At 45.5% G+C, this 18224-nt stretch overlaps 1 protein-coding gene across 2 annotated transcripts in view; it reads right to left on the bottom strand.

Annotated features, from left to right (window-relative positions):
* Window positions 1–18224, bottom strand: part of FYTTD1 (forty-two-three domain containing 1) — a 152090-nt gene that overhangs the window by 61551 nt on the left and 72315 nt on the right. The gene's annotated exons all lie outside the window — the stretch shown is intronic.

Genomic DNA, 18224 nt, shown 5'->3' with positions numbered 1-18224 from the left:
TATTGGTTAGTAAATCATTAAACGTTTTGCAGGTGTATTTCGGAGGACAGTAGAAGACCTGATCTTAAGATTAAAAAATAAAAAAAATATATATATTAATCACTTGGCGAAAAACAACATTATAATAACTAATTGAATTTAAGTAATAGCAAAATACCTAAAAAGGAAAGAATGGAGAATGAAGAGCAGCCGGGGAAGCAGGCCTGTCTAAAGAAGTGTTCTTCGAAGAAGTCGCAATACCTTATACTATTTTACTGCAAAAAAAAAAACAAACAAAAAAAAAAAAAAAAAAAAAAAAAAGGGAAATTGCCTCAGGAGTGGCACAGCTGAATAGGAGTAGCAGCTTGAAGCGACAGTGAACCTAGTTGAGACCCTGTAAAATGCAGACTTCGCAGTCAAGCCAGACCTGGAATTTGGAACTTCAGGCATGCCAGAGGAGGAAAACCCAGTGCTGGTGTGTACACAGTACAAAGTTATACCAAGTAAGATGGAAAAGGAGAACGCACCAAGACCTTGCCGAGGAACAGAATAAGTGGTGAAGTATGAGAAAGGATGGTGCTCGTAGCTACAGTGCAGGGTTCACTGTCACAAGAACAGGTGCCACAGGACATGGTAGCATCTTAAACACTGGCAGAGTGGTGCACGTCACCCTAAGACTGATGCTCCATACCTGCAGCATCTAAGACAAGAAGGGTGTCCCATTAGCAGGCAAGACTGGGAGTCCCAAAAATATGTTTACCAGGCAGTGCCCACAGGGTAATCCTTCTGCAAGTCCCCTGGTGCAACCTGCATGGATGCCTCATAAAAAAAGGAGAAATCGGACATCAATGCAGCCACATATTCATCAGAGGCCAAAGTTGTCTTGTCACCAGAAACAGTAAAGAAGGAAACATTCTCAAGATTGCCTCATTATAAACCCCCAGAATAGACCTACTGCATTAAATCGTCCAACTTACAAGCTGAACAGCAAAACTTGAGAAATTGATCATTACAGTTCAAAATCTGGAGTAAAAATTAAAATATTTAGAAAAGCGAAGATGGACAGACACAAAGGGAAGCTTTAACTACCATGGTTTCTGGACTGGAGAGCAAACTTAATAGATAATGGCCACATTGAGTGTACAAAAACAAAATGAGGTATATACGGTCAGGCTCACAAATTGAGAAAGTGGGCAGACATTAAGAGCCTCCTGGAAAGCTGATTAAAAACCAAGGAATCTATTATGAACTGTTTTTAAATAATCCTTAATTGAGACAAAAAAAAAAAACCCTGGGACGAAAAAGCCCAATTATCAACTTCGATTTTAAGGGAAGTGTTTTCACTAGGTTCTTGATTGTTCACAGACAATTTATCTGTTTTAATCATAGTTTGAATGTGGTGTTTGAGCTGCTGCTTTTCATGTAGAAGCAAGGCAAGTGTGTTTGGCTGTGGTAGCTAGTTTGGGGTTTAGGTCTATTTCTTTTAAGAGATTAACGCAGGTGGATTTCGGAGTAAAGTTTTTTTTTGTTTTTTTTTTTGGAGGGACGAGAAACTCAGTCTTGAGAGAATTAACGTTTAGGCACCTTTCCACCATCTATACCGGTAAGCAGATCCCTGGAACCAGTCTAAGACTAAGAGTACATTTTGAATAAACCGGGGTGTCATCAGCCTATTGATGAAAAATAGGTATCCCTAAGTTTCCAAGTGGTTCAGCATACAGCATTGTGATAAAATAAAGGGACGGGGACACAGGCAGTAGTAGAAGTAATAGTAGTGGCGGACAGTATAAGGCTTTACCAATATTCACATGCTGTGTGTTCGGGGACGTAATGGGTGAACCATCAGATAACAGTCCATGGATACCCATCTTGCTTTGTATCTTCTTGAGATAAACATCATATGGCAAATGCTTCAATAGTTTAAGAGAGTCTTAATTGGTGACCAAAGTGTTAGCTGAGAAACCATACATCTGTGCAAGAACTTGGAGAAATAGTGTAGGCCGATAGTATGATTAAATCCACCAAACTGGTCTCAGCCAATTAATACTACAGTGGACTAGCAACATTGTTAAGTTTTCCAGAAAGCATGAGGAATACCATTATGTATTCAGCCAGGAAGAGAAGCAACATTTGTTATGATGTGTCAATAATTGAATCCCAACACGCATAAGCGCAGCTGAAAAGAAGAGGAAATATATAAGCCTTATGAACGAATTTTTTTTTTTCAAGTGGTATCAATAAAAATTAATAAACATTCTACAATACAAACTGACAAAAAGATGCTAAAATCCGTGGAGAAAGTGAACCATATGGATTGGACAAAAAAATTAATAAAAAACCCTCTGAAAATTCCTGCTTTTATATTTGCAAACATAAAATAAATCTGACCATAGTTTCTCTTACTATGTTGAGCGGGTATTTCTATTATAGCAAACCCTTCTTATCAAGACTTTGGAAAATTATCTTCCCTAACACTCAATGCTTTCTGATTTAGACAAGAACTAAAAAGAGTATTCATTTTAGAACAAGCTTCTAACAGTGCATATGGACCATCTATCTAAGATATTTTCCAGAGCCAAGGTGTACTTCAGTTTCAAAGGTTTTGAGGAGCAACCCATTAGCTGTCTTACTATGCTCGATCAAAGCATCTCAGCAGCAACAATAAATGTTTGGGAAGAAAAAAGAAAAACAAAATTGCATTTCTATCCAATACTAGATATGCTAATATTTTCTTGAATAAAACAAGCATTGACAACGCCAATAGGTTTCGTCTCTGGTTTTATCTTTTGCCTTCTATCTTACTATCTAACTGGATTATAAATATTAGAAAGAGTATTATAATAATGTTTATTTTAAATGTAGCTGCCCTTTTTTTCAAATATTAAAGGAAAACCAGTTAGATAAAAAGAAAAAACAAATGCAAAATCTATTGGCTTTGCCAGTGCCTCTTCTTTTACAAGTTTTATAGCGTGAAAGCGACCTGAAGGTATTGGAAAGCTTTACATGCGCACCAGTTACATCACATAAGGACGCATTCACTTAAAAAATAATAATAATGATTTGCCCAGAATCATAGGATGTTGAACTAACGCTGAGATCCGAACCTGGTTCCCCAGTCCTAAAATCGGCAGTTCTGCCAGTTACGGCACATGGTAAAATGAAACACACCTTGAAATAGACTTAAAATGTTATGTTATGTCATGTTATAATTGCTTATATAGCGCCTAAACTGCCCAGAGGCCTCGTAGCACTTATACTGCAACACAGACTCATCACTGTTTATATTCGTATAGGAATTAAGCTTTAAATAACCAGATTTTCAAGGCCTTCCTGAAATGAATCTCTTGTGAATTTGATCTAATATTAAGAGGAAGGCTATTCCAGAGTATAGCACCTTGATATGACAAAGGCCTTCCTCCCCAACTTGCTTTCTTCACTGTTGGAACTCTGACCAGCATAGCTGAGGAAGATCTGAGTGGTCTGGCTGGGATGTAAAAAGATGCCAGAGTTTTGAGCATTTCAGGGCCATGATCGAATATAGCTCTATGAATGTGGCATAAAGCCTTGAACTGAATCCTTTTATCCACTGGGAGCCAATGTAAGGACGAAATTCCGGCCCCTATGGAATGTTGCTTAGGTGTATTTAAAAGCAAACGTGCAGCTGCGTTTTGCACCCTCTGTAATCTTTGTATCACATATCTTGGTGATCCTACAAACAGGGCATTACCATAGTCAAGACGAGAACCTATCAGTGCCTGAATAACCAGTCTCCTGGCAAGTAAAGGCAGTATTGTTAAAACCTTCCTCAAAGTCCTAAGCAGAGCAAAGGAGGTTCCAGCTATTCTATTGGCGTGTTGTGAGATTGAGAGTTGGGGGTCCAGCAATACCCCAAGACTTTTAATAAGACATTTAGGGGGCGGGAGGGTAGGCACTCCTATTGATATGCTAGGATTGATTAAGGAAGTTTTTGTTGGCCCAAAGAACAGGACATCAGTTTTTTCATCATTGATCTTCAATTTACTTCCTGACATCCATGCAGCAACTGCTTTCAGACAAGGACCCAGTGCCGTCCTCATATCCGGTTGAGTATTGGAGAGGGAAACAATCAGTTGAGTATCATCTGCATAGGACACCAGGTTCAGTCCAAATGGCTCAACAATCTCTGCTAATGGCCGCATGTAGATATTAAAGAGTAGCGGGCTCAGGGCAGACCCCTGTGGAACTCCACAGCTGCTGAAAGTACGCCTAGAAGTACACGCTCTATCCAGTACCTGAAAAGACCTTCCATGGATGAACGAAAGAATCCACTCTAAGGCTACTCCAGAGATTCCACTTCCTTGCAATCTATCTTTAAGAATATTCAGATAGACCGTATCGAATGCCGTACTCAGATTTAAGAGGATGATCGCGGTTTCAATTCCTTTATCCATCCTCTTTTTTGCTTCTTCTGTGATCGCAATCAATGCGGTTTCAGTAATGATCCAAATGCAAACCTGTATTATTCAACTGCACTGTGCCTAGAGGCGAGTTTGCAATACACCTCTATAATCATTTACAATGAGACTGCAGCAATGACACTTCAGAGAGTGTAAGATAATGAAAGCTGCTAAGGGCTGCGTGTACCAATGATAGCTCAAAAATAACATCGCTCATTAGCGCTGGTGTGGAGCACTTGGAGCTCTGATCTCACAGTGCCATAGCTTCCGCTCCACGTGACTCCCTTACCGTGGGGAGGAGCTATCCTAGCATCGGACCTGTTACCAGGGACGCCCGAGTCAAGGAGAAGAGTAGAGTGCATTCATTGGATGGATGAAATAATTTGTTTGCATACTCCATCACAGGCATGGTTGATAGCGGCTCCTTTCATTGGCTGGCGCTGGGGGTAATAGTAAGGCTGTGGGGTGATCCCGAGTGCTTTATTAACTGCAGACCAGTGTCTGTAAACACTGCTCGGCCAGCTGGAGGAGGGGTGTGCGGGTGTGCCCAGTGGTGCATTCAACACGGAGGAAAGTGTAGATTCCGTTTTCCCCACTAGGTGTTTCTATACTGCACAGCTGTGCTTAAAAAGATTGAACTGATTAGTGAGCTATTATACATAGTGAGCTAGATATTTCAATAGGAAAAAATAAATTAAAAAAAATAAAAAAAATAAAGGAATGACAGCTGCATTCATCACATCAACCCTGTATACACAGCTTTGTATGATACAGCTCCAAACCTGATGAACAGTCAAACGTCCACCCAGGTTGCATACCCGTGTAGTTAGGATTTCAACAAAGCGGCCTCTGTGCTTACTGCTAGCAGCCTTCTGGCTGGCCTTCAGAATTTTTGAAGACCTGGCTCATCGATCAGTAGCGCCAACCCGCCCCCCACCTCCTCCCCCTCCCAAACGACCCTCACAGGTATGTAGTGCGCTTTAGAAATGCAGTGATTGATTGATTGAAGAGAGATCAGTGCTTTTAAAAGTTAAAATAAAAATGCACTAGCCAACTATGTTCTTCTGAAATGCATGCCAACAGTAGTCAAATTACCCTCAAACACACACAATACAGAACTGTGCGCAGCACCAAAGTGTGTGTTTAGAAATCTGTGTCAAACAAGGTTGTAAACCACAAGTTTGCCTGTGTGCTGGGGATGGTACCTGTGGAGTGGAAGCACACTGACCTAAAGCCACTTAGCCAAAAATCCACCTGACAGCATGAAAGCAAAGCAGCAGAGAGCAAAAAGTGAACGGAGATGACGTGCTGGTCAATCAGAAGCACGTACATTAGAGCACACTGGACTAAGATAATGGTATGTTCAGGTAAGGAAGGTTTCCAAGCCCCTTTAAAACATTTTTTTTTTTTTTAAATGAACAAAAGATTTGCAAGAACAAGTGCTGGCGAAACCTAAAAAAAAAAAAAAAAAAAAAAAACCAGTGGGAAGTTCTGTATGGGTGTCTTATTATATACAGTGCACACCTGTGAGGCCAATGGAGAGCTGTACATTACGTAAGGGGGTGGGGATTTCAAGATTGTGTACATTCAGTGGGGATTACACAAATACATTCACATACATTACATTTTTAGGCACAGGTTAGATTAAGAGATTTGCCCAGACTCGCACATTAAGGATCAGATTACAATCTTGACCGAGAAGTTTAATCCATCACAAATGAGACGGATATCCCGTCCGCCGTATTATGATCCCATTATATTCTATGGCGACTGTAATACGGCGGACAGATCCATTACGTTTGTGATGGAGTAAATCCCTCTTTCCAAGATCGGAATCAGGCCCCAAAATCCAGTGCAGCAGCCAGGATCTGTACCTGGATCCCTAGATTCTAAAGGGGTCAGCGCGAGATGCTAGGCCAACTCTACTCCCAAGTTCCCTAGCATTGTGCTGCAAATAAGGTTAGCATCTCCCATCATGCACTGCTGGGATTAGAATAAACTACCAACTTTTGCTTAGAATCCTTAAAACTTTTTTTTATGAATTAAAAGTTGATTTTTTTCCCCAGATGTAAAATAATGAAAATGTCACTTACCCAGTGTACATCTGTTCGTGGCATCAGTCGCAGTAGATTCGCATGTTCTGCAATAGCTCGCCATCTGGTGTTGGGCCGGAGTGTTACAAGTTGTTTTTCTTCAAAGAAGTCTTTCGAGTCACGGGACCGAGTGACTCCTCCTTTTGTCTCCATTGCGCATGGGCGTCGACTCCATCTTCGATTGTTTTTCCCCGCAGAGGGTGAGGTAGGAGTTGAATTGTAGTAATAGTGCCCATGCAATGGAGTGACTAAGTATGCACCTATTTAAGGTTGAGATGATACATATATAAATAATTGAAGGTAACTTCCAAACTGCTACAGGCTACCGGGGAGGCGGGTGGGCACATGCGAATCTACTGCGACTGATGCCACGAACAGATGTACACTGGGTAAGTGACATTTTCAGTTCGATGGCATCTGTCGCTGTAGATACGCATGTTCTGCATAGACTAGTAAGCAGTTATTTCCCCAAAAAGCGGTGGATCAGCGTGTAGGAGTGGAAGTAGTCTGAAATAATGTTCTTAATACGGCTTGACCTACTGTGGCTTGTTGTGCGGATAACACGTCTACACAGTAGTGCTTGGTGAATGTGTGAGGCGTAGACCATGTGGCTGCCTTACATATTTCTTGCATTGGGATGTTTCCTAGAAAGGCCATGGTAGCACCTTTCTTTCTGGTTGAGTGTGCCCTTGGTGTAATGGGCAGCTGTCGTTTAGCTTTAAGGTAGCAGATTTGGATGCATTTAACTATCCATCTGGCTATACCTTGTTTTGAAATTGGGTTTCCTGCGTGAGGTTTTTGAAAGGCAATAAAGAGTTGTTTAGTCTTTCTGATGTTTTTTGTTCTGTCAATGTAATACATCAATGCTCTTTTGACATCTAATGTATGTAGTGCCCTTTCAGCTACGGTATCTGGCTGTGGAAAGAACACTGGAAGTTCCACTGTTTGATTTAGATGGAACGGTGAAATAACCTTTGGCAAAAATTTAGGATTGGTCCTTAGGACGACTTTATTTTTGTGTAGTTGTATAAAAGGTTCCTGTATTGTAAACGCCTGAATCTCGCTTACTCTTCTTAGGGAAGTAATGGCGATGAGAAATGCCACCTTCCAGGTTAGGAACTGTATTTCGCAGGAGTGCATGGGTTCAAAAGGTGGACCCATAAGTCTAGTTAGGACAACATTTAGGTTCCATGAAGGAACAGGTAGTGTTCTTGGTGGTATAATTCTCCTAAGGCCCTCCATGAATGCTTTAATGACTGGTATCTTATATAGGGAAGTTGAATAGGTAGTCTGCAGGTATGCAGATATTGCTGCAAGGTGAATCTTAATGGAAGAGAAAGCTAGGTTAGATTTTTGTAAGTGAAGCAAGTAACCCACTACATGTTCTGGAGTTGTGTGTAATGGTTGTATTTGATTAATATGGCAGTAGCAAACAAACCTCTTCCATTTACTTGCATAGCAGTGCCTCGTGGATGGCCTTCTGGCTTGTTTTATGACTTCCATACATTCTTGGGTAAGTTGTAAGTGCCCGAATTCTAGGATTTCAGGAGCCAGATTGCTAGATTCAGCGATGCTGGATCTGGGTGTCTGATCTTTTGGTTGTGCTGTGTCAACAGATCTGGCCTGTTGGGCAATTTGATGCAGGGTACCACTGATAGGTCTAGCAGCGTTGTGTACCAGGGTTGCCTTGCCCAAGTTGGTGCTATCAATATGAGTTTGAGTTTGCTTTGACTGAGTTTGTTTACCAGGTAAGGAAGGAGAGGGAGAGGAGGAAAAGCGTAAGCAAATATCCCTGACCAGTTCATCCATAGGGCATTGCCTTGGGATTGTTTGTGTGGGTATCTGGATGCGAAGTTTTGGCATTTTGCGTTCTCCCTTGTCGCAAACAAGTCTATCTGAGGTGTTCCCCAGAGTTTGAAATAAGTGTTCAGAATTTGGGGGTGAATTTCCCATTCGTGGACCTGTTGGTGATCTCGAGAGAGATTGTCTGCGAGTTGATTTTGGATCCCTGGTATAAACTGTGCAATTAGGCGAATTTGGTTGTGAATTGCCCAATGCCAAATTTTCTGTGCTAGCAGGCTTAACTGCGTGGAGTGCGTCCCTCCCTGCTTGTTTAGATAATACATTGTTGTCATGTTGTCTGTTTTGACGAGAATGTATTTGTGAACTATTATTGGTTGGAAAGCTTTTAGTGCTTGAAAAACTGCTAGAAGTTCTAGGTGATTGATATGCAGTTTTGTTTGATGTACGTTCCATTGTCCTTGTATGCTGTGTTGATCGAGGTGTGCTCCCCACCCTGTCATGGAAGCATCTGTTGTTATTACGTATTGTGGCACTGGGTCTTGGAAAGGCCGCCCCTTGTTTAAATTTATGTTGTTCCACCACAGAAGCGAGAGGTAAGTTTGGCGGTCTATTAACACCAGATCTAGAAGGTGACCCTGTGCTTGAGACCACTGTGATGCTAGGCATTGTTGTAAGGGCCTCATGTGCAGTCTTGCGTTTGGGACAATGGCTATGCATGATGACATCATGCCTAGGAGTTGCAATACCATCTTTGCCTGTAACTTTTGTGTTGGATACATGCGTTGTATGATGGTGTTGAAATTTAGAATTCTTTGTGGACTTGGAGTGGCTACTCCCTTTGATGTGTCTATTATGGCTCCTAGGTATTGTTGTACCTTGCGCGGCAGAATGTTGGATTTTGTAAAGTTGACGGTGAACCCGAGTTTGAAGAGGGTTTTTATGATCTGATTTGTGTGATTTGAGCACTGTATGAACGAATGGGCCTTGATTAGCCAGTCGTCCAAATATGGGAACACATGTATTTTCTGCCTTCTTATGTGTGCAGCGACTACCGCTAGACATTTGGTAAAGACTCTTGGTGCTGTTGTTAATCCGAAAGGCAGTACCTTGAATTGGTAATGTATTCCTTTGAATACAAACCTTAGGTATTTCCTGTGAGATGGGTGTATTGGTATATGGAAATAAGCATCCTTGAGGTCTAAAGTTGCCATGTAGTCGTGTAGTTTTAGCAATGGCAACACTTCTTGTAGTGTGACCATGTGGAAGTGGTCTGATTTGATGAAAGTGTTCACTACTCTGAGGTCTAGGATTGGTCTCAGCGTTTTGTCCTTCTTTGGTATCAGAAAGTACAGTGAGTAAACTCCTGTGTTTATTTGTGTGTTTGGCACTAATTCGATTGCATTCTTTTGCAATAGTGCCTGCACTTCTATCTCCAGGAGATTGGAATGGTGTGTTGTTAGATGTTGTGCTTTTGGTGGTATGTTTGGAGGGAATTGTAGAAATTCTATGCAATAACCATGTTGGATAATTGCTAGAACCCAAGTGTCTGTAGTGATTTCCTCCCATGCTTTGTAATAATGACCTATTCTTCCCCCCCCACTGGTGTTGTGTGGAGGGGGTGAGTGACATGTGAGTCATTGTTTAGTAGTAGGGGTTTTGGGGCTTTGAAATCTCCCTCTATTTCTAGGGAATTGCCCTCCTCTATATTGTCCCCGAAAACCTCCTCTATACTGTCCCTGGTAAGTGGACGGTGTTGCTTGTGAGGTGCTGGCTTGTGTGCTTTGACCCCGAAACCCCCCTCGAAAGGGCGTTTTACGGAATGTGCTGTAATTCCCTCTGCTCTGCGGGGAGTAGAGTGCGCCCATGGCTTTGGCAGTGTCCGTATCTTTTTTGAGTTTCTCAATCGCTGTGTCCACTTCTGGACCGAACAGTTCTTTTTCATTAAAAGGCATATTGAGAACTGCTTGTTGAATCTCTGGTTTAAATCCAGACGTTCGGAGCCATGCATGCCTTCTGATAGTTACAGATGTATTAATTGTCCGTGCAGCTGTATCTGCAGCGTCCATGGAGGAACGTATCTGGTTGTTGGAGATGGTCTGTCCCTCCTCAACCACTTGTTTTGCCCTATTTTGGAAGTCCTTGGGCAGATGTTCAATGAGATGTTGCATCTCGTCCCAGTGGGCTCTGTCATAGCGCGCAAGTAGTGCCTGGGAGTTCGCGATGCGCCACTGGTTTGCAGCTTGTGCTGCGACTCTTACCAGCTGCATCGAACTTGCGGCTTTCTTTATCTGGGGGTGGTGCATCTCCAGATGTGTGAGAGTTGGCCCTTTTCCTAGCTGCTCCTACAACAACAGAGTCTGGTGGCAGCTGTGTAGTGATGAAAACCGGGTCCGTAGGAGGCGGCTTATACTTTTTTTCCACCCTTGGTGCGATTGCCCTACTTTTGACCGGCTCCTTAAATATGTTTTTTGCGTGCCGGAGCATACCAGGGAGCATAGGCAGGCTTTGGTATGAGCTGTGGGTGGAGGAGAGTGTGTTGAACAAGAAATCATCCTCGACCTGTTCTGAGTGGAGGCTTACGTTGTGAAATTGTGCTGCTCTAGCCACCACCTGAGAGTACGCGGTGCTGTCTTCTGGTGGAGATGGCTTTGTAGGGTATGCCTCTGGGCTGTTATCTGACACTGGGGCGTCGTATAGGTCCCACGCGTCCTGATCTTGGTCACCCTGGCTCATGGTGGTGTGAGCTGGGGAGTGTGATGGAGTTTGTGCTGGTGAAACGTTAATCACGGGCGGAGGAGAGGGTGGTGGTGTAACTCTTTTCACCACTTTTGGTTGTGGTGCTTGTTCCGTCTGGAACTCCAACCTTCTCTTTCTCCTAATGGGGGGGAAGGGTGCTTATTTTTCCTGTCCCCTGCTGAATGAAGATACGCTTTTGCGTATGGTCCACATCAGTTGCTTGTAGCTCTTCCTCAAACCTATGCTTTTGCATTTGGGAGGTTAGCGAGTGCTCTTCTGTATAAGAGCCTGAAGCTGGGTCGCTTGCAGTTTGTTTCGGCATCGAAACTTTGTCTGCGTGTTTTTTCGGCTCCGAGGTGACTTTTTTCCTTTTCGGGGCCGAAACCTCTCGGCGTCGATCTGTTTCGGTGCCGCTGTCTCGGCGTCGAGCCGTGTCCACACCGGCATCTCGGTGTCGAGGCTTATCTCCAGCACTTTCTCGGTCCCGAGAAGGCTGCGTGCCGGTGTCTCGACCGGAGTCGGACGATCTCGGCACTGTTTAGGCCTTTTTCGGTGCCGACGGTCGGTCACCGAATTTATGGGTCGAGCCATGGCCTGGTGGCAGTGGCGTCCCCTGGGCCTTGTAAATGTTTCTTTGTGTGGTTTTCGACGTCTTACTCACGGTTTGTGTATCGTCGAATCCTTCGGAGTCTGAGTCTTGGATCGAGAAGGTACCTTCTTCTTCCTGTTCCTCGAACTCCCGTTGGGCTGTCGGTGCGGACGCCATTTGAAGTCTTCTGGCTCGACGGTCTCGAGTGTTTTTCGGGACCGGAACGCACGACAGGCCTCGCAGGTGTCTTCGCTGTGCTCAGGTGACAGGCACAGGTTGCAGACCAAGTGTTGGTCTGTGTAGGGGTATTTATTGTGGCATTTGGGGCAGAAACGGAACGGGGTCCGTTCCATCGGCGTTCTTCAGCACGCGGTCGGGCCGACCAGGCCCCGACGGAGGATCGAAAAAACTACCCCGAAGGGCACCGGAGCTCTTCGATCTTCGATGCGGTGTGGAATCTAAGTACACCGATCCCGAACGCAACAATACCGACGAAAATCTTCCGAAATTAGCTAATTTTCCGTTCCGAAACTCGGAGCGACAGGAACACGTCCGAACCCGATGGCGGAAAAAAAACAATCGAAGATGGAGTCGACGCCCATGCGCAATGGAGACAAAAGGAGGAGTCACTCGGTCCCGTGACTCGAAAGACTTCTTCGAAGAAAAACAACTTGTAACACTCCGGCCCAACACCAGATGGCGAGCTATTGCAGAACATGCGTATCTACAGCGACAGATGCCATCGAACATGACATTTTCTAACCTATATAAACAGGTATACATTTTGCTAGGAAATAATTATATTGTCACATTTACTTTATGCAACACATGACAATTATCTTTTTGAAACAGCATAAAAACTGTTTGACCAACCGTACAGAACTGAGTAAAATTATTTTCCCTTCAACCAGTGGAATAGGTGAAAAAAGATGGATTCCATACTTGTTTTTTTTTTTTTATCTAAAAAGGCCCTTGCGGGGCTCAAGTGTGCAATCTATCAATTACTCAATTAATCAATCACTAAAAAGTATTTGTAAGGCCAATAAGGTCTGGATTTAATCAATCAATCTATCAATATATTTATAGAGCGCACTACATACCCGTTAGGGTTTCAAGGCGCTGGGGGTAGGGGGTGGGACTGGTACTGGTCGAAGAGCCAGGTCTTGAGGAGTCTTCTGAAGGAGAGTAGGTTCTGGGTCTGTCGCAGGCTGGTTGGGAGAGTGTTCCATGTTTTGGCAGCGAGGTAGGAGAAGGATCTGCCGCCGGATGTCTTTCAGTGGATGCAGGGGACGGTGGCGAGTGCGAGGTCTGCGGAGCGGAGCTGTCTGGTGGGGGTGTAGAAGCTGAGTCTGTTGTTGAGGTAAGCAGGTCCGGTGTTGTGGAGTGCTGTGTTGTGGAGTGCTTTGTATGCGTGGGTGAGTAGCTTGAATGTGATCCTCTTGTCAACGGGGAGCCAGTGGAGGTCTCTCAGGTGGGGTGTGATGTGGTTGCAGCGGGGTACGTTGAGGATCAGTCGGGCGGAGGCGTTTTGGATGCGTTGGAGGCGCCGCAGGTGTTTTGTCGGGATGCCTGTGTATAGTTGTAAGGAAATGCCTCCTTAGCATGGTTACCCCCTGACTTTTTGCCTTTGCTGATGCTATGTTTTGAATTGAAAGTGTGCTGAGGCCTGCTAACCAGGCCCCAGCACCAGTGTTCTTTCCCTATCCTGTACTTTTGTTTTACACAATTGGCACACCCTGGCATCCAGGTAAGTGCCTTGTAACTGGTACCCCTGGTACCAAGGGCCCTGATGCCAGGGAAGGTCTCTAACGGCTGCAGCATATCTTATGCCACCCTGGGGACCCCTCACTCAGCACAGACACACTGCTTGCCAGCTTGTGTGTGCTGGTGAGGACAAAACGAGTAAGTCGACATGGCACTCCCCTCAGGGTGCCATGCCAACCTCACACTGCCTATGCAGTATAGATAAGTCACCCCTCTAGCAGGCCTTACAGCCCTAAGGCAGGGTGCACTATACCATAGGTGAGGGCACCAGTGCATGAGCACTGTGCCCCTACAGTGTCTAAGCAAAACCTTAGACATTGTAAGTGCAGGGTAGCCATAAGAATATATGGTCTGGGAGTCAACACGAACTCCACAGCACCATAATGGCTACACTGAAAACTGGGAAGTTTGGTATCAAACTTCTCAGCACAATAAATGCACACTGATGCCAGTGTACATTTTATTGTGAAATACACCCCAGAGGGCACCTTAGAGGTGCCCCCTGAAACCTTAACCAACTACCCGTGTAGGCGGACTGGTTTTAGCAGCCTGCCACACTCGAGACATGTTGCTGGCCACATGGGGAGAGTGCCTTTGTCACTCTGTGGCCAGTAACAAAGATGCTATTACCTCCCCCAGGCAGGAGCTGTAACACCTGGCGGTGAGCCTCAAAGGCTCACCCCCTCTGTTCCAGCACCACAGGGCACTCCAGCTAGTGGAGTTGCCCGCCCCCTCCGGCCACGGCCCCACTTATGGCGGCAAGGCCGGATGAATTAATGAGAAAAACAAGGAGGAGTCACTGGCCAGTCAGGACAGCCCCTAAGGTGTCCTGAGCTGAGGCGACTCTGACTTTTAGAAATCCTCCATCTTGCAGATGGAGGATTCCCCCAATAGGAATAGGGATGTGCCCCCCTCCCCTCAGGGAGGAGGCACAAAGAGGGTGTAGCCACCCTCAAGGACAGTAGCTATTGGCTACTGCCCTCCCAGACCTAAACACACCCCTAAATTCAGTATTTAGGGGCTCCCCAGAACCTAGGAAACTAGATTCCTGCAACCTAAGAAGAAGAGGACTGCTAAGCTGAAAAACCCTGCAGAGAAGACGGAGACACCAACTGCTTTGGCCCCAGCTCTACCGGCCTGTCTCCCCACTTCTAAAGACACTGCTCCAGCGACGCTTTCCCAGGGACCAGCGACCTCTGAACCCTCAGAGGACTGTCCTGCATCTAGAAGGACCAAGAACTCCAGAGGACAGCGGCTCTGTTCACCCAAGACTGCAACTTTGTAACAAAGGAGCAACTTTAAAACAACTTGGGTTTCCCGCCGGAAGCATGAGACTTGACACTGTTCTCCACAAGTCGCGCCGGGGGCGTCGGGTGCAATCACTTCAGGGAGGACTCCCCGGCGACTGCGAGACCGTGAGTAGCGAGAGTTGCCACCCCTAAGCCCCCACAGCGACGCCTGCAGAAGGAATCCCGAGGCTCCCCCTGACCGCGACTGCCTGCTTCTAAGAACCCGACACCTGGTAGGGACACTGCACCCGCAGCCCCCAGGACCTGAAGGATCCGAACTCCAGTGCAGGAGTGACCCCCAGGAGGCCCTCTCCCTTGCCCAGGTGGTGGCTACCCCGAGGAGCCCCCCCCCCCCTTGCCTGCATCGCTGAAGAGACCCCTTGGTCTCCCACTGAAACCTATTGAAAACCCAACGCGTGTTTGCACACTGCACCCGGCCGCCCCCGTGCTGCTGAGGGTGTACTTTCTGTGTGGACTTGTGTCCCCCCTGGTGCCCTACAAAACCCCCCTGGTCTGCCCTCCGAAGACACGGGTCTTCCAAAAGTTGCCTGTTGGCAGACTGGAACCAGGGCACCCCCCTTCTCCATTGAAGCCTATGCGTTTTGGGCACCACTTTGACCTCTGCACCTGACCGGGCCCGAGCTGCTGGTGTGGTAACTTGGGGGTTGCTCTGAACCCCCCCAACGTTGGGCTACCTTGGACCCAAACATGAACCCCATAGGTGGTTTACTTACCTACAAAAACTAACAAATACTTACCTCCCCCAGGAACTGTTGAAAATTGCACTGTGTCTAGTTTTAAAATAGCTATATCTGATTTATGTGAAAACTGTATATGCTATTTTGCTAATTCAAAGTTCCTAAAGCACCTACCTGCAATACCTTTCATTTGAAGTATTACATGTAAATCTTGAACCTGTGGTTCTTAAAATAAACTAAGAAAATATATTTTTCTATACAAAAACCTATTGGCCTGGAATTGTCTCTGAGTGTGTGTTCCTCATTTATTGCCTGTGTGTGTACAACAAATGCTTAACACTACTCCTTTGATAAGCCTACTGCTCGACCACACTACCACAAAATAGAGCATTAGTATTATCTCTTTTTGCCACTATCTTACCTCTAAGGGGAACTGTAAAGAAATGGCTCCCTGTTGCAGTTACCCCCCACTTTTTGCCTGATACTGATGCTGACTTGACTGAGAAGTGTGCTGGGACCCTGCTAACCAGGCCCCAGCACCAGTGTTCTTTCACCTAAAATGTACCATTGTTTCCACAATTGGCACAACCCTGGCACCTAGGTAAGTCCCTTGTAACTGGTACCCCTGGTACCAAGGGCCCTGATGCCAGGGAAGGTCTCTAAGGGCTGCAGCATGTCTTATGCCACCCTAGGGACCCCTCACTCAGCACAGACACACTGCTTGCCAGCTTGTGTGTGCTGATGGGAGAAAATGACTAAGTCGACATGGCACTCCCCTCAGGGTGCCATGCCAACCTCCCACTGCCTGTGGCATAGGTAAGTCACCCCTCTAGTAGGCCTTACAGCCCTAAGGCAGGGTGCACTATACCACAGGTGAGGGCATATGTGCATGAGCACTATGCCCCTACAGTGTCTAAGCAAAACCTTAGACATTGTAAATACAGGGTAGCCATAAGAGTATATGGGCTGGGAGTCTGTCAAAAACGAACTCCACAGCTCCATAATGGCTACACTGAATACTGTGAAGTTTAGTATCAAACTTCTCAGAATAATAAACCCACACTGATGTTGGGGTAGTTTTTAGGACAGGGCGAGGTTGGTTTTAGGGTTCAGGGCGGGGGGGGTCGGGGTAGTTCTAAGGACAGTGACTGGGTTTTAGGCCTGGGGGGTTATTTTGTAGGACATGGTGGGGTTGTTTTTAGCGTTCAAGGCGGGGGGATGGTTGGAGTCGTTTTAAGGGCAGGGCGAGAATTACTTTTAGGGCTCTGTGCGAGGGGGGGTGTTTAGGACTCAAGGCAGGGTGTGGAAGGGGCAGTTTTAAGGGCTGGGGCAGTGTGGATTTACACATGTTCCTTTACCAAAAATGCTTTTACAACGAAGTTCGTTGTAAAGGCATGCATGATAAAGACGTGTAATTCCATCATAAAACCCTGTCCCACAGCTAGAGGTTTCTGAAGTGTTGCAAGTTCTGTTACACTCTGACTGTATACTTGGTGCACTAATCTTGATGGGTGCCCTCAGACAGAAAATCTGCGTTGTTGCCTGTTGTTCACAAGCTAATTCCCCAGTGAAGGTAGTGACTCCAATTGGTAGAAATCATGGGCGATCTGTTGTTATGTACTAATTAGCAATCTGAACATCAGATTATCGAAGACTTGGGGCCTCATTACGGGTTCGGTGAACGGTTTTGCCCTTCCACCAAACTTCAGACGATGAGGTTGCCACCATAGTGGCTACCTCCCCGCTGTGCCCCATGTCAGTGGGCAGAAAATACTCTACCGTGTTGTCTCCGGCTCGGAATCGAGCCGGCGGCAATGCTGTAGGATTCAGGCAACCCGTGAACATTGCGATGGTGCTGGCCAGGGGGACCTCTGCACTGCCATTCCAAGTGCATGAGCAGTGCAGGGGCCCCTCCTGGGGCCCCTATGCACCTGTTCTCCTCCAGCCTTTTTATGGCATTGCTACCGCTATGAAAAAAACCCGGAGGAGAATGAGGTCATAATCCCCAGGGCAGAGCTGCTTGCAGCCCTGCCCTGGCGGGTTAGGACTGCTGCAACCGCCAGACTGCCGGGATCTCAGCTCCCAGCGGTGCTGACGGTCAGACCGTTGTATTGGCGATTGTTCGACCGCCAGGTTGGTAATAACCCTCTTAGACTGGTCCCTTTGCTGTGCCTTTTCCCTCATTACTTACAGTAGTTTAAAAACCTGATTTACAAAATGTTTCTCTGGAGTTGTCAAGTATTTCTAGCATTTTTCATGGGTACTAGCACCATATTGTTTATGAATATGCAGTAGTTCTCCTTTGTGCATGGGTTAATGGGCTTTGGTCATGGCTTTTCAGCACCTGCCCAGACTTGGCTAACATGCATGAATCCTTATCCAAAGAGGAAAGAGGAAAGGAGAAATGGTGAACCGCTCATACCAGCCAAGCTGATGTGTTACAACCCAGTCAAGGGTTTAAGTAGTAGTAGTCACCCAGCTTGCCAAAGGTCTGAAATACCTTCTGTTCCATTGCCAATCGAAAATTGTTAGTTGCAGGTTTTTTTTCTCTCTCAACTGTAAAATAATGTTTGAGGTCATATTTTGACTCCAGAAAAGGACACATCTTTGTACTAGTTTCCCTTTTATTTCTTAATTGTGCTACAATGGCCTTTGTCTACCAATGAAGTGGAGAAAGCGGTGCATGTTTGTATATAAATTGGCAGCACATAATTTGGTGCCAGAGGGTTGTGTATAAGCATTATAAGAATAGGTAATCTATTTTATGGGAAAACAAAATGACATTGAGGGTATACCAACTACAGAAAAGCACTATTTCAGTTAAACAGTTTTTAGTG

Source organism: Pleurodeles waltl, chromosome 11 (assembly GCF_031143425.1).
Source record: "Pleurodeles waltl isolate 20211129_DDA chromosome 11, aPleWal1.hap1.20221129, whole genome shotgun sequence".
NCBI classification, from domain to species: Eukaryota; Metazoa; Chordata; class Amphibia; order Caudata; family Salamandridae; genus Pleurodeles; species Pleurodeles waltl.
Note: the sequence above shows the minus strand (reverse complement) of the source record. Positions and strands in the feature narration are given on the sequence as shown.